This window comes from Acipenser ruthenus, chromosome 4, assembly GCF_902713425.1.
Source record: "Acipenser ruthenus chromosome 4, fAciRut3.2 maternal haplotype, whole genome shotgun sequence".
Classification (NCBI taxonomy): domain Eukaryota; kingdom Metazoa; phylum Chordata; class Actinopteri; order Acipenseriformes; family Acipenseridae; genus Acipenser; species Acipenser ruthenus.
Genome location: NC_081192.1, coordinates 79,162,566 through 79,177,890, shown reverse-complemented (window position 1 = coordinate 79,177,890; position 15,325 = coordinate 79,162,566). Strand labels below are relative to the sequence as shown.

The following is a 15,325-nucleotide window of genomic DNA, read 5'->3' as shown; positions in this document are numbered from 1 at the left end:
TAGGCTATAAATAAATAAGTTTGAAGTGTCATTTGTGTTTTGTAGTTGTTAGTTATTATACATGTATACTATGTGTATGTAACACTTCATTATATATTTATTAAGCTTTTAAAATTACTCCCCAACCCAATACACAATTTGTTTATAGTTAATTGTTTGGTGAATTCCTCTAAACCAGTGGCGTGCCGTCAGGACCTTCAAGGTATTCTCTGCTGACCAGACAGTGCCAAGTAAACCGTCAGTCAAATGACATTACGTTGCCTCACTCACTTGCGTACAGTGTGCTTGCTATTACTATGAAACATACTACTCTAATTATTATTTGTTCATTTGTCTGATGCCTTTATCCAAGATGACTTACAGGGTTTACTAGAGGTTTTTTAAGAGTCTAGGGGTTTCCTGAAGGGGATGTAATCAGCCAATAAGAGATCTGCATTTCTCCTGCATAAGTCGAAAACAACGACCAGACGCTAGAAAAAAAACAGTTGAGGGTATTCTCTGTTTCAGTTGAAGGTCTTGAGTGACTTTAACCAATAGGCGAGTCGAAGAATGTCCTTTTTTTTTTAGACAGGCGACCAATCAGAAGTGAGCAGAGGCAGGCCATAAATCTCCCAGGGTATTCACTTGAAGGCCGTGCTTTAGCAACCAATGGGAAAGTCAAAGCTCTGACAGCTGACCAATCATTAGTGAGCAACCCCAAAACATGAATATTCCTTGGTTAGCACTGCAGTTAGGAGGGTAGCTGGATTTTGCACGATATTGCTTATAAATATACACTGATAAATACAAATACCTTTACAACATCTAATTATTTCGAATTTATTTTGAACTAAAATAAAAATATAAAAAAATGGAGACATCATAGTCAATTTGGTTACGAATCCTTTTTCAAGGAGAACTTTCTCTGAAAAATTGGAGAAAAGGGAGATATACACCACAGATCCCCGAGCTGACACAGGAAGGGAAAGGATATACTCGGCACTTTCAGAATTCAAATTATGAAAGGTATCTGTGGCTTACAGGTAGCTGCCACTTAAAAAAAGGGGGGGGGGGGGGAGATGTTGCGACGACTCTGCTACCCCAGTCCATTTTGTCACGGCACGCCACTGCTCTAATCATACATTTTCTCTGGTACTGTTTGCTCGCCTCTGAGATAAATAAACTTAACATAAATAGAAGCAGCCATCAAACACTTACAGTATTAAAAGAAGATGTTATAATATGTGCATACAAACGTGCAAAGGTGAGAGTGTGAGGGGAATCTGACAATATTACAAATACATTAGACAAAATCCATGTCAATGATCTCGACCACATTAGGTATTCCATTCATGTCCGTGGCGATATCTTTTGAAAGCAAGCCCCATATTGCACTTTTTAACTGTTAGACAAAATGTTTACAGAATAATTAACACAACTGCTTTCAAGACCATGCAGCATGATTTGTTTATTATTATTAGCGTTATAATTAAACTATATCAAATCATGTTTCTATTTACAACGAAGGGAAAACATGGTTTTGCTGACTTTATAAGCATTTGGGTGACACAGTATAGGTTACCTTCATTGTAAATACAAAATGTGATTTAGTATAATTTAATGATAATGCTATTAATAATAAATGAATCATGATTATAGATGCAGTTTTTAAGTATTCTGTAAATATTTTGTCTAATAGTTCAAAAGTACAATGTGGGGCTGTCAGGTCTTGTTTTCAAAAAATATTGGCACGACAATATATACCAATGGAATACCGTGTGTGTATGTGTGTTTAAAACCTCTTACGCCTCTAGTCCCGCGGGCGGAACACAGAACTGCACGTAAACATTATATTTCATAACTCATTTGTAATATTATTACAAAAGCAAAACAGAAAAAAGCTGACTCAATATCAAAATCGTTGTTTTCCTACCGTCAAACCGCGAAGGAATTTTTCGAATCCGTCATTTCACCGCTGAGATATCCCATTCGCAATGTGTCTAGTACCCCCATGCTACCAAAACAAATGCGATCGACTAGCTTGCGTTTTGCTGCTCTGGTCTTACAACCTTGATGACGGTGAAGTCTCCCTGATCACGTTGTAGGGGAGGTCACAAGCTTTCCATTCATACCTTTACTTTGTTTGTAGCCCAATCCATTACAGAGTAATCAATGTGCAAACAAACACGCCCACCTCTTGAATGAGATAAGGGGGGGGGAAAAAAAGCCTTACAAAGGCTTATGCATTTGGCAATGGATAGCAAGTGAGGTGCCAGAAGTTAACATCCCTTTTAGAACTTAGTGTATCACTGGACTAAGTGATACACTACACAATGTTTATTTTTGGAGAGGTTTGGGGACCCTTGGGCTTAGCTTTGTAAAAACTCCTGTAGAATTTGATCCCTTTGTTCAAACAGTTCCAAATTTACCCAGTACAGTAGACATGTTGGTGAAGCACTGGAAGAAAATTTGGCTCTTTTCATATGCTACAAGTTGAAAAAATTACTATAGAACATAAAAAAATGAAAAGCGTTTGTTGTTTTTTATGTATTTTTTCTGGATATCTCCTTCCAGTGTGGTACTGAGTAAGACTTTTATCACACCTGAGGTTTTAGTCTTGATGCCCAAGGGGTTACCTTGAATTCAAGCCCTGAACCATGCCTGTGCTGTCTATACTTTGGAAGATATTGTGATTTATTTAAGGGCACAGCCCCCCAGGCGGAAATTGCCTGTGAGGGGCTGGGGTTTTGACAGGTTAATAGAGATAGAATACAAGCATGTCTCCAGTCATATGTGGTTTTCACGATCATGTCGCCTTAAGTTCTAGCCAAAATTGTAGATATTTATTACTGCCATAGCCTTATCTTTTCGCCTACTGATTTGCCTCATTCCCACTGTACTTTATGCATCCCTTCCTGCGAGGTCATCAGGCAGTGTGTTCCGGGCTTAAGGTTACAAATTATTAAAACAAGTGAACAAATTTCATTCATAACCACAAGTATATAAAAGTCTAAAATATTTTCATAATCACACATATTGAATTATCTTGGTAGTCTCTATATCGTCAGCGTCAAAGCCGCGGTCTGTTAAATTTCTGTTTCAAGGTGTTATATAGTCTTTAGTTAATTAAAACCCTCCTTTTCCAAGCGCAAATTAACTCCTGATAAATTATGACAACATGGATTTGCTTTTAAATTCCCACGCAAATAAAATAAATAGTCGCAAGAAGTACTGCTTGTTAAGATATTAACATTATTTTGTAAATCAACATAATTTCGGAAATTATGTTAGCATGATTATTTAATAACAAGATAGGCATAACAGCCTCTTGAAAATGCCAAAATCAGTGCCTCATAACAATTTGTTGATTAACACTGGAGTTATCATTTATGAACTTTTGAAAATCCTGCCCTATGATTCTATTTCATTGATAATGTAAAAAAAAAGAAAGCTCCTGATTTTTAATTCAAACCGAACACAAACAGCGAGTGAAGATAAATTGATTTAAAACATTGAGATTTTAAATCTGGGAAAAGCAATTTAACTGAACTCGTTTTTTGTGTTCGGTTTGAATTAAAAATAAGGAGCTGCCTTTTTTTGTTTACTTTATTAATGAAACAGAATCATGGTCTCATTCAAGTTACAAGAGTTTAATTAAGAAACAGAATCAGCTCAATACTTTAAAGTGACATCATGTGACCAAAAATAAAAACTGAAAATGAAGAGCCCTAAGTACATTGCAGTAGTATACTGTATTATGTGTATTTTAGTCATAAAAAAAAAATCTATATGGCAATCGTATTGGGTCAGATATTAATATCAAGGTCAAAGACACATTTAGCCTGCAGTGTTTATAAATATGTTTCTCAAGTAGTGTGGGCAACAACCTTGTACATTTGTCATGGCTTAATTCTTTTTGGACGATACATATAAGCAATCGTAACTTTGAGAATCATAGAATAAGGTTTTGTATCAGTGTGGAGTAGTGGTTAGGGCTCTGGACTCTTGACCGGAGGGTTGTGGGTTCAATCCCCAGTGGGGGACACTGCTGTTGTACCCTTGAGCAAGGTACTTTACCTAGATTGCTCCAGTAAAAACCCAACTGTATGAATGGATAATTGTATGTAAAAATAATGTGAAATAATGTATAATGTGATATGTTGTAACAATTGTAAGTCGCCCTGGATAAGGGCGTCTGCTAAGAAATAAATAATAATAATAATCTAGATGATATTGTTGTTTTCTCCAAGGATTTCGAGAGCCATTTAGAAAAACTGGACCTGGTTTTCACTTGCCTGAAGGAAAATGGTTTGAAGTTATAACCAAGTAAGTGCTCCCTCTTGAAAACTGATAAAGTTTTTGGGTCATGTGATCTCTAGAGATGGAATTAGAGTCGATGAAGAGAAAACCCAAGCTCTAAAAGATTGGCCCGTTCCAAAGAATCCAAAAGAAGAGGCAAGTGCTTGGATTCATGGGCTACTACAGACGGTCTGTCCCCAAGTTTTCACATCTAGCAAGACCCTGGACATGTTTGTGGGACAGCTTCGGAAGCAAACCAAAGGAAGTCAAGCAGTGTCATTTGTCTGGGACGCGACCTGTCAAGCGGCTTTTGACAAGTTGAAGAAGTGTTTGATGCCTCCTCCGATTTTTGCATATCCAGATTTCAGTTTGCCCTTTATTCTAACCACAGAGGGAAGCCTCCACGGGTTTGGTGCTGTGCTCAGTCAAGCAGGGGGGAACTGAATGTGTGGTGACCTATGCAAGTAGAGGTTTACGAGGGTCTGAAAAGAATGACCAAAACTACAGTGCTTTTAAACTGGAGTTATTGGCCCTTAAGTGGGCCATAACTGAAAAGTTTAAAGATTATCTTCTGTACGCCAAATTCACCGTCTTTGCCAATCACAGTCCACTGAGGTACCTGGAGACAGACAACTTGGGAGCAGTCAAGCAGCGCTGGGTGACTCAGATGGCTGAATTAAACTTTGAAGTATACTACAAACCACGGAAACAGAATACAAATGCAGATGTCCTGTCCCGACTTCCATCCAGTTGGGAACCTGAGAGGGAGGACACTGAGAAAGACTTCTTGGTGATCGGAGACGATGACGTGCGAGCATGTCTTTGGCACATAAGGAGACCAAAGAAGAAAGGCTAGAAGTGAGACCTGCAAGCTGCAGTAAAAGGAGAGATTGCTGGATATGGCTGGGACGAGATACGGGAACAGCAACAACGGGACCAAGAGATAGAGCCTATCTTTGCAGCAGTAAGAAAAGGTATTAGGCCTGATCGTAAGTTACTGAGTGGAAGAGGATTTTCAGTAAAGAAACTTGCTGGTCAGTGGGAGAAGCTTAAACTGTATCATGGTGTGCTGTTTCGCTGCATAAGTGATCCCAGAGATGGAGAAGAACTCTGGCAGCTGGTGGTGCCACAGCCCTTGCGTTTACCAGTCTATGAAGCCAGACATGACCACGGGGGACATTTTGGGGAAAGAAGCACTCTGGAAATAATGCGTTGAGGCTACTATTGGCCAACAATGACTAAAGCTGTCCAGGAGTGGGTGAGGCAGTGCAAACAATGTGCACTGGTCAAAGATGTCTTCCCTCGAATTCGTGCACCAATGACATGCACCAACATCACAGCACCCCTGGAGGTCGTGGTGATAGACTACACCCTTTTAGAGAAATCCACAGATGGACATGAAAATGTCCTGGTTTTAACAGACATGTTTACCAGGTTCACGATTGCAGTGCCTACAAAGAACCAGACAGCACTTACTACTGCACAGGCTCTTATCAAACACTGGTTTGTGTATTATCGGTGTCCATCTCGGTTGCACTCAGACCAGAGCAGAAGTTTTTGAGGCTGGTGTTATATCTGAGTTGTGTGGGTTGTATGGGATTTCCAAGAGCAGAACCACCCCATACCATCCTCAGGACAATGCCCAGTGTGAACGGTTATAAAAATGTAACTTTCTGTGAATTAACCATGCATAAAGCACCATGTAATCGACGCTATATTTTTTACAAAAAAAAAAAAGCGGTCGGGAGTTCAGTTCGAAATGACAGACAAGCAAACCAAGTGCGAGAAGGAGATCAGGTTGGGAGAGGGGAAGAGGCAGTGGGCTTGCCCCAGGTTTGGCTGCCAGACCGGGGCTGAAGCGAAGCTGAAGAGTCTTGTCTCCCGGAGAAAGCCGCAGCTCCTCTCACAGCAAAAAAGTAAATACATTAGGAAAGATAACCACGTAATAAGTCTAATATTTATTTTGTTATAAAACGAATGCTGAATAAGATGTCTGTGTTATAAAGTGCCAGTGCAGCTTTTCTTCAGTTCAGATACTGTATCAAAAGGGAGAGACAGAAAAGTTAGACTGAAAAGTTGTTTACAGTTTGAACAACACTGGTACTGTATTTACTGTAGAAATATTGCATGAATCACTGGTATAGGGAATTGGGGGACATGCTGTAGGAGCGTTATATCCGAAGCACGTTATAACCGAGAGCCTTATAGCAAGGGAACACTGTGTGTATATATATATATATATATATATATATATATATATATATATATATATATATATATATATATATATACTGTATGCATGTCACCAGATATAATGTGCAATGTGTTTATATTTTACTGTATGGTTATGTGTTTTTTAGTTGTTGAGATATATTGTTACCTGTTCCCTAGAGCACTCCTAAAATAAAGTGGACAACCTCACTAGGTTTACTCTGGGATCAGAATTTTAAAAATGTGAAATAGGCTGTGGATTTGGGTTTTCAAGAGAAAAAAAGATTAGAAGACACTTATGTAATAATGTTCAATATCAATGCAGTAGCCCTGAAATTATCACTTGTGGTTAATGGAAGCACAAGGGTAACTACTGAACATTGTACAGCTATTGATAGAATGGCCCTGTAGTGGTACAATCTTCATATTTTTACATATCACTGGTATCGTAGTGTAGCAGGGGTAGGCTGGAAGAGCAAATCAATAGCATTTGTATGAATCTGGTCAAAAGTCTTTATCGCACATTATTAGTTGTCATTAATGAAAGACCTCTGATTCATACTTTTTAGGATGACAGTATTAGAATCTTTTCTGAATTAGTCATTTTTGCACAAAGTCATTTGGTCAACTAAACTTGATTCAAGGAATTCTTTATTCATGCAAAACTGTAAATGCTGAATGCTGCAGAGCATCCCTTTGAGAATGATAGGCTTTTGCGGTCATCTAACCTGAGAATAATGATCGCACTAACCTGAGTTGAACTGTGAAATTTATAATAACAATTAGAAAATTATTCTGTATCATCAGCCAGTCAGCTTACAACTCTAGCAGGATTCTATCAGACGGTAGATGCCTGCTGCTACGTCCCAGCATTAACTGTGAATCAAATTTAAAATGAATCCATGCAAGTACCGGCTTTTTCATTTTAACTTCCATAATGAATGCTCAGTTCACATCTATTGGTCATCAAATACAAAACAAAGATAAAATTGGTCCAAATGTATTTTATTATCCACCAAAACCAGCCAATCAATGCTTTGCACCAATGAAAGCAACCAATCCTGTACTCGCAAATGCCGAATCAGCCAATCACAGCCTGTCAGCTCTACTGGAGCTCAGCATCTTTGAACAAAAGCAAACTGAGACACAGACAGTTCTATAATAGTGCTCCATGTCCAGATAAACTATAATTGTTATTTATTTTTTTCTCCCAATATGTAATCCTTGTTTTTTAATTTTTTATTAAAAGTATTGGGACTAATTTCCTCAAACTTTTCTCAGCGGAAGGGTAAATCTAGGCTTTAAAATTTTGTTTCAAAGAAAATAATGAGATTTTTTATAGCGATAGTGCCCCCTCCACATGTGGACCTTGACTTTCATTACCACCCTCACCTTTGGCTCAGGGCACACCAACATGGTAGAGCCTTCATCGACAGGCACTGTCACATACGTTATGTCCTCTACTCTTTGTTCTAATCTAAGTTGTTCCGATATAGAACAGTCAGTGCCAGTCTGATGTTACTATGAGCTTATCGGGCACATATCAAACTAACCAGCACCCTGCACCATGTTTAAGGATGCAAAATACATACATATTGCAAAGAGGAGTAAAAATGAAGGACATTTTTCCAATATACAACCAGAAAACGTTTCCTATACCGACCGATGATGCATTTTCTTAATTTACAGGATGACTGCTAATATAAGTAATTGCCACTCAGAATCTCAGCCTTGAATTTTAATGGTGTAAAGAATCCAATTAAAATGGAGAAGCTGTTTGCATGCCCTAAAAGTATCTGCAACAGAGACTGCATAGCACCACATCTCTTTTCACTTAGGTGCCCAACATCTACATAATTTGAATCAATTTTGAACGCAATCAACCGTAGCTGGATTTGAACCATTAAAAGGTACATGCTATTGGTAACGGTCTATCGTTAGAACATCTACTTAACAAGCAAACAGATTACGTACCCATTACCCAATATAGATAAGCCATGCTTTTAGTCATTGCCTTATTTATTGTTGTTGTTGATTTACAATAGTAGATATCTCCAATATAAATGCTTACAGCCTTACCCTTTCTGAAATAAATAGTTAAATATGGGAATGCCGATATGGGCATATGATCATTATTGCATTTTTTGTCATGATACAAAAAACATTAAGACTAATTTACATTAATGTCCTGAAGGGACACCACTCTGGTATTAAAAGTGCACTAATAAAATAGAAGAACAGAAGTCCTTCAATGTTATTATATTTGTGAATCTGACTAAATAGACAATTTCATTCCAGAAATGTTGACGTCTTGCTTCACTAGTAGTTTTTGGAAGATTACTTCACCATTTTTCCAGCTAGACTGCATTGTACTATAGCCTGGTGGCATTGAAAAATGACGTTATCTCACCTTATGTTTATACAGTGCCTTCATTATGTGAATGTGTCTATGTAAAGAAGGCAACACACACACAGTTCATGCTCGCCAAGCAGTCACTGGAATCTCTGACAAATCAGACACTGTTCCAATAACACTAAGGGGTAGATGTACTAAGATGGGCCAGTCGCAGTGCAAACATACCGCAGTTTGCATTTTCATTATGACTATTCGGAAAGTGCACATTTTGTCATATGTACTAAGAAAAAATATGTTAATTAAGAGAGCCGCAATACACTAATTTAAATATTATCTGTGTCATCTTAGCGAAATCTCTAGCGAGAGCTGTGCAACATTTTTTCAAATGAAATAGCAGCAGTTGAGTTGTGGTTTGCTGCAGCAGAGAGTGCCCGAAGGATAACGTCTATACATGCAAGGGTGCAAGATTCAAAATAACATTGTTTTTGTTAAATGTAAACGTCACCTGTACAATGCATTCTGTTCCGTCTTCATTTTACCTATTATATATATATATATATATATATATATATATATATATATATACATATATATATATATATAAATTAAAGGCAGTTTAATCCCATCAGATTCAATAGCGGTGCCCGAACCTTCACCCCCAAAAAGCTTTTCATAATCATGCAGTAGCCCCTCCCTAAACCGGACATGTTTGTCCGACATAAGGAGGTGTCGGTTTAAAAACAATACAATAAAATCGCACACACATACATTTACAGTTCTCGATGTATTTAAAATATAAATCATTGCGCTGAAATAGCACTAATGTGTTTTGGGTACGCTACACATTACATTATGTAAAAACATAAATCTGTATAGTAGTCCTATAGAGTACACAGTACAGTAGTAAAATCAAATGAATACAGCACACTTTTTTGTACTTTAGCCTACTGGTAACTCAAAATAAATCATGCTGCTGCACTGTACACATGGGTGTGCAATGCGAATAAATTATTATTTTAAATTGAAACTAAATGATTTTAGGTTTTTTTATTTTATTTTAATTATTATTATTTTTAACTTGGTCTACTTAGGAGCCTAGACAATTAACACACAATAGATCTTGGTCCTATACAGATGCTCAGAATGAGCTGGAGGGGTTAGTGGCACATGTGTGCAGTCTATTGCTCCCAACATGCTGGGAAAACCAGAAATGTCATAGAAATGTGTTTTCAAGGCTTGTAAGCACACCCTGACTAGTGAAAATTAGGTACTTGGGTGTTCGCCTCAAAATTACATTGAGCACAACTGGCAACACACAGAAAATGCGGACTGGGAAATGCCAGCAACAATTGCGACTGTTTAAAACATGCTTTCAAAAGTTTTTAACAAATTGATGCAATTGTAAGTGTCACAATTGCCCGCAGCTTTAGTACATCGCCTTACACCTCCACCCTGTTTTTGCGAATTTCTGCAGGAACGCCCAGAATTACATATTCATTTAAGGCTAAAGCGAAAATAAGAACTGCGGCTACAAAGCATTTGTTACATTTGTTTAGTACCTTTCACACTACACTTCCGACTGGTTTGCAACGTTTGCGACAGACGCAACACTTTAGTACATCTTCCCCTAAGCCTTTAACATGAGTGCCAAAAAATGCTTTTTAATCACTAAAGCTGCACAATAAAAGGCTGAAAAAATGTATAGATTTACAGTGTTTTGCAAACTACAGTACTGAACAATATATTTTCTTAATTCTGACTACAAACTTTTAGTCATAATCTACAAATTCACAAAAAGACAAATCATGTTTAAAAGAGCTTCACTATAGTTCTCCAACACATTTGGTGTACCGATAAAATTAAATAATTTAAGTCAAAGACTAATTTTTACTAGCTGTGGGTAGCCTCCTTGGACATGCGAAAGGCATTTCACTGAAGAAAACAGGATTATCTACTGATCACCGCTGAGTTAACCTTCTCTACTAACACCTGAAAGCAAGGGTTCTTAGTTCTGGCCTTTTGTCTGTGTGTTACAGAGTGGGATAAGAAGAGCCTCTCATTCTATATTATTAGTCACATTGTTACTATCAGCTTGAGCTCTGAAATCCAGCAGGTGACAATGAGAATCAGCGTCTTATACGCAGATGATATAATGCTTCTTTTGTCTCTGATGCTGACCGTGTTCCCGCAACACAGCTTTTGCAGGAAGAGTGTTAAATATTTTATTTAATCTTTTTTAAGTATTTATCTGGATGATCAGATGCAATACAAACCTGTTTTGTCAGATAAAGCAAACTGCAAATTTCTCTCCCTGGAGCAAAGTAAAGTTTATTGAAAATAAATTCTAGTGGCTTGCTTTCCCTTGAAGATTTGAACCCATATGTTAAAAGAAATAGATAAGGTACAATACTTGTATATATATATATATATATATATATATATATATAATAAATAAATAGATGTCTTTGACCAACTTTAAACCAGCAAGTTTAATGCTGCACTTAAACTGATGGCATATTTTAAAGATAATGGGCCCAATTTTGAGGAGACGTTCTAAAACGCAAACCTAAGGATAAAGTCCTTTACGGTTCTGCTGAATTTCACCATACCCTTCATGTTGTGATTTTGAAGGGAGTTTGAGTTGGGCACTGACGGAATTCCATTAGTGCTGACCAATGAAGAAAAAGTGGGAGTCAGAAGCTGCTAGCAGATCAGGAGTAACTGAGACTCCCTTGAAGAAAAATATGTCTTTGCTGTGATTTAGATTAACAAAAAGCTGTTCGTTATTGCCATGGCACCATATGTTATAAAATATTCCAAAATATTTACATTTATTGAACAATTTTGACATATAACTGCAGTTTCATTACATTCATAAACATGAATTATTTGTATACTTCTAGCCTTTGCAATAAAGTGCTTATTTAAGATGTATATGAGAACTGTGATTTGGAACATGGTTTCATTAACTTTAATGCTACTGTGAAAATTTGTTTGAAACATTTATTTTTAAATACATAGGCCTACACCTCATACTGGCTTCTGGCATGTGGCTGCCACCACTTAGAGCATACATGGACAACATGACCACCATGACTACAACGGTAGCCTGCACCAATCAGTTACTTGGCAAACTAGCAGATAACATTAGATGGGCATGTATGGAGTTCAAGCCCGCCAAGTTGAGGTGCATCTCCATCATCAAAGGCAAAGTAGTGGAAAAGGTGTTCTATATTGATGGCAAAGCCATTCCAACAGTGTCAGAAAAGCCTGTGAAGTGTCTTGGGAGGTGGTACAATGGGGATTTAAAGGATACAGTTTGTGGGAGAGGTGAGACAGCAGGCAATGCCATGTCTGAAGAGGATCAACAGTAGTGTATTACCAGGCAAGTCTGGTGCTTTCAATTTGGTCTTCTTCCTAGGTTGCTGTGGCTGCTTGCTGTGTATGAGGTTTCCCTGTCAACAGTAGCGGGACTGGAGGCCTTGCCTGGGAGTTCTACGTTGCTGTAACAGGGTAGCACTCTGTGAGAGAGGGAAACTGCAGCTGCCAGTCTCATCTGAGGATTTCAAGTGCGCTACGGTTCGACTGCAATGACACTGATGGAATAGCGAGACGAGTGTGTCAGGGAGGCAGCACACGTAGTGAAAGCTGGAAGAAAGTGAGCACCAAAGGAAGTGCTGGAAAATGCAAAGGCTGCTCTTTATTTGTGACATCATGGGGCAAGTACAACAGGAAAGAGGAGGCCTTGGTCTCAGTTCGGCTCCCCGGAGAGGCACAACGCAGCTCCAGCTGACAGGAGGAAGTTGGTAGTTACTACCTACCCTCGACCCCACCTCCCTCCAGAGCTACCGTCCTGTCTCCCTCCTACCCTTCCTCTCCAAAACCCTCGAGCGGACTGTACACCGCCAGCTCTCTGCTTTCCTGTCCAACCACTCTCTGCTTGACCCTCTCCAATCTGGCTTCCGCTCTGCTCACTCCACTGAAACCGCCCTCCTGTCTGTCACCAACTCACTAAAGTGTGCCCGAGCTGCCTCTCTCTCCTCTGTCCTAATTCTCCTCGACCTCTCTGCTGCCTTTGACACTGTTGATCACTCTATTCTACTATCATCTCTCGCTGACCTGGGGATCTCTGGCACTGCTCTGGCCTGGTTCTCCTCCTACCTCTCCGAACGCACTTACCAGGTAACCTGGCGTGGAGCAACCTCCACACCTCACCCTCTCTTAACTGGAGTCCCCCAAGGGTCAGTCTTGGGTCCTCTCCTGTTCTCTCTCTACACCCGCTCCCTGGGCCCCCTCATCGCATCCTATGGTTTCTCATACCATTTCTATGCTGATGATGCTCAGATTTTCCTCTCCTTCCCCACCTCTGACTCCACCATCTCCTCCCGTATCTCTACCTGTCTGTCTGCTATTTCCTCCTGGATGCACTCGCATCACCTCAAACTCAACCTCTCTAAATCTGACCTCCTTTTCTTTCCCTCCTCCTCCCCCTCCTCTGATCTCTCTATCTCTGTTCCTCTGGAATCTAGCACACTCTCTCCCTCTTCCTCCGCTAAGAACTTCGGAGTCACCCTGGACCCCTGCCTCTCTTATTCCCAGCACATCTCCACTCTGGCATGCACTTGCCGATTCTTCCTGAGCAACATCCGAAGAATCCGCCCCCCTCCTCACCAACTACGCTACCCAGCTCCTGGTCCAGGCCCTGGTACTCTCCCGCCTAGACTACTGCAACTCCCTCCTGGCTGGCCTCCCTGCGTCCGCCACCCGTCCGCTCCAGCTCATCCAGAACTCTGCTGCCCGCCTGGTGTTCTCTCTGCCTCGCTTCGCCCACGCTACTCCACTACTCTGCTCACTCCACTGGCTCCCAATCACCGCTCGCATCCAGTTCAAGACTCTTGTACTAGCCTACAGATGCCTTGACCAGACTGCACCCAGCTACCTCCAGACCCTCATCTCTCCCTACACCCCCACTCGACCTCTCCGCTCCGCCTGCACTAGAAGACTGGCTCTACCTCTGCTACGCTCCCCTGCCTCCAGAGCCCGCTCCTTCTCCACCTTTGCTCCGCAGTGGTGGAATGACCTTCCTATAGATGTCAGGACTGCCCAGTCCCTGACCACATTCCGGCGCCTCCTTAAGACTCACCTCTTCAAACAGCACCTGTAGAACTCCTCTGTTTGTATCCTGGGACACTATCACCCTTCATGTAAATGTGCTTTATTTTGCTCTTATCAGCCCCCTATTTTACTGCATTTAATCCTGTACTTCAGAATACTGTAATCTGCCAAGTTTTTAACCTGTAGTACTTTGTATTTAATCACATCCTGATGTAACTATCACTATTTAATCATATCCTGATGTAACTATCACTATTACCTGCTGTATTATTGAATTGTGGTTTGTCAAACTTGTACTTTGCTTGAACAAAAGTTATTGTATTTCTTGCTCTTATTGTATTACTTGTATTGTAACACTTAATGTATTTGCTTACGATTGTAAGTCGCCCTGGATAAGGGCGTCTGCTAAGAAATAAATAATAATAATAATAATAATAATAATACTGAAGTGCAAAAGCAGGAGGAGAGGATGAGGTGTGTCAAGGAGGTGTTCCAGGCTAAGCAAGGAGAATGGATGAGATGGGAGAATGTGAAGCAGTGTAAGATATGCTGGCGAATGGAATAGGAGGATCAGCCTTCCAATCAGGTCCAGATATGATGTTCTTCCTCCACTGCAGTACCTGCATGTAAGGGTAGGGGAGAACACAACATGTCCTTTGTGTTCATCACCAGTTACCCTGAAGCACATTCTTGCAGGATGTAAGGTGGCTCTGAGCCAGGGTCACTTTACTTGGCATCATAACCGGGTACTGTGAAGCTTGGCATTAGCACTGGAAGATCAACAGCTTGCCGCCAATATCAGCAATAGCTGGCACACAGAGAACAACATTCCTCCATCCATGAGAGCAACCGACAGGAAAGGTTATTAAATCTAACATTCACATGAAACAACTGGAGGCTGCCAGAGATTGGAGAATGCAGGCAGATGTTGGCCAGCGCCTTATTTTCCCAACGAGATTGCTACAACTACCCTTCGACTTGACATTTTCCTCTGGTCAGTCTCAGCACACCTTGTTCTCCTGGTAGAGTTAACAGTGCCATGGGAGGATTCCGAGGATGAGGCATATGAGAGGAAGACACTCCGGCATGCTGAGTTAGCCGTTGAGGTGTAACAGCGATGGTGGAGAGTCTGTGTTTATCCAGTAGAGGTGGGTTGTCTAGTTGCAGCGTAGACTCTATCTGAGGGAGAGAGAAGTAGCAACTGGCTGTGGTAAAGGTGGACAGAAGAACATCAATGAAAAGGAATGGGTGAATAAGGTAAGTAAATTGGGTTGGGTGAGTGAGTGATGGATGGATGGGGAGTGGTGCTGGGACGCCAGCATCATCGTCAAGCCTTCCAGGGGTGTCGTAGGCTAGTTGACGAAA

The 15,325-nt window shown here is 40.2% G+C and overlaps 1 protein-coding gene across 2 annotated transcripts in view; it reads right to left on the bottom strand.

Moving 5' to 3' along the window:
• Window positions 1–15,325, bottom strand: part of LOC117962749 (RNA-binding motif, single-stranded-interacting protein 3) — a 379,650-nt gene that overhangs the window by 229,557 nt on the left and 134,768 nt on the right. The gene's annotated exons all lie outside the window — the stretch shown is intronic.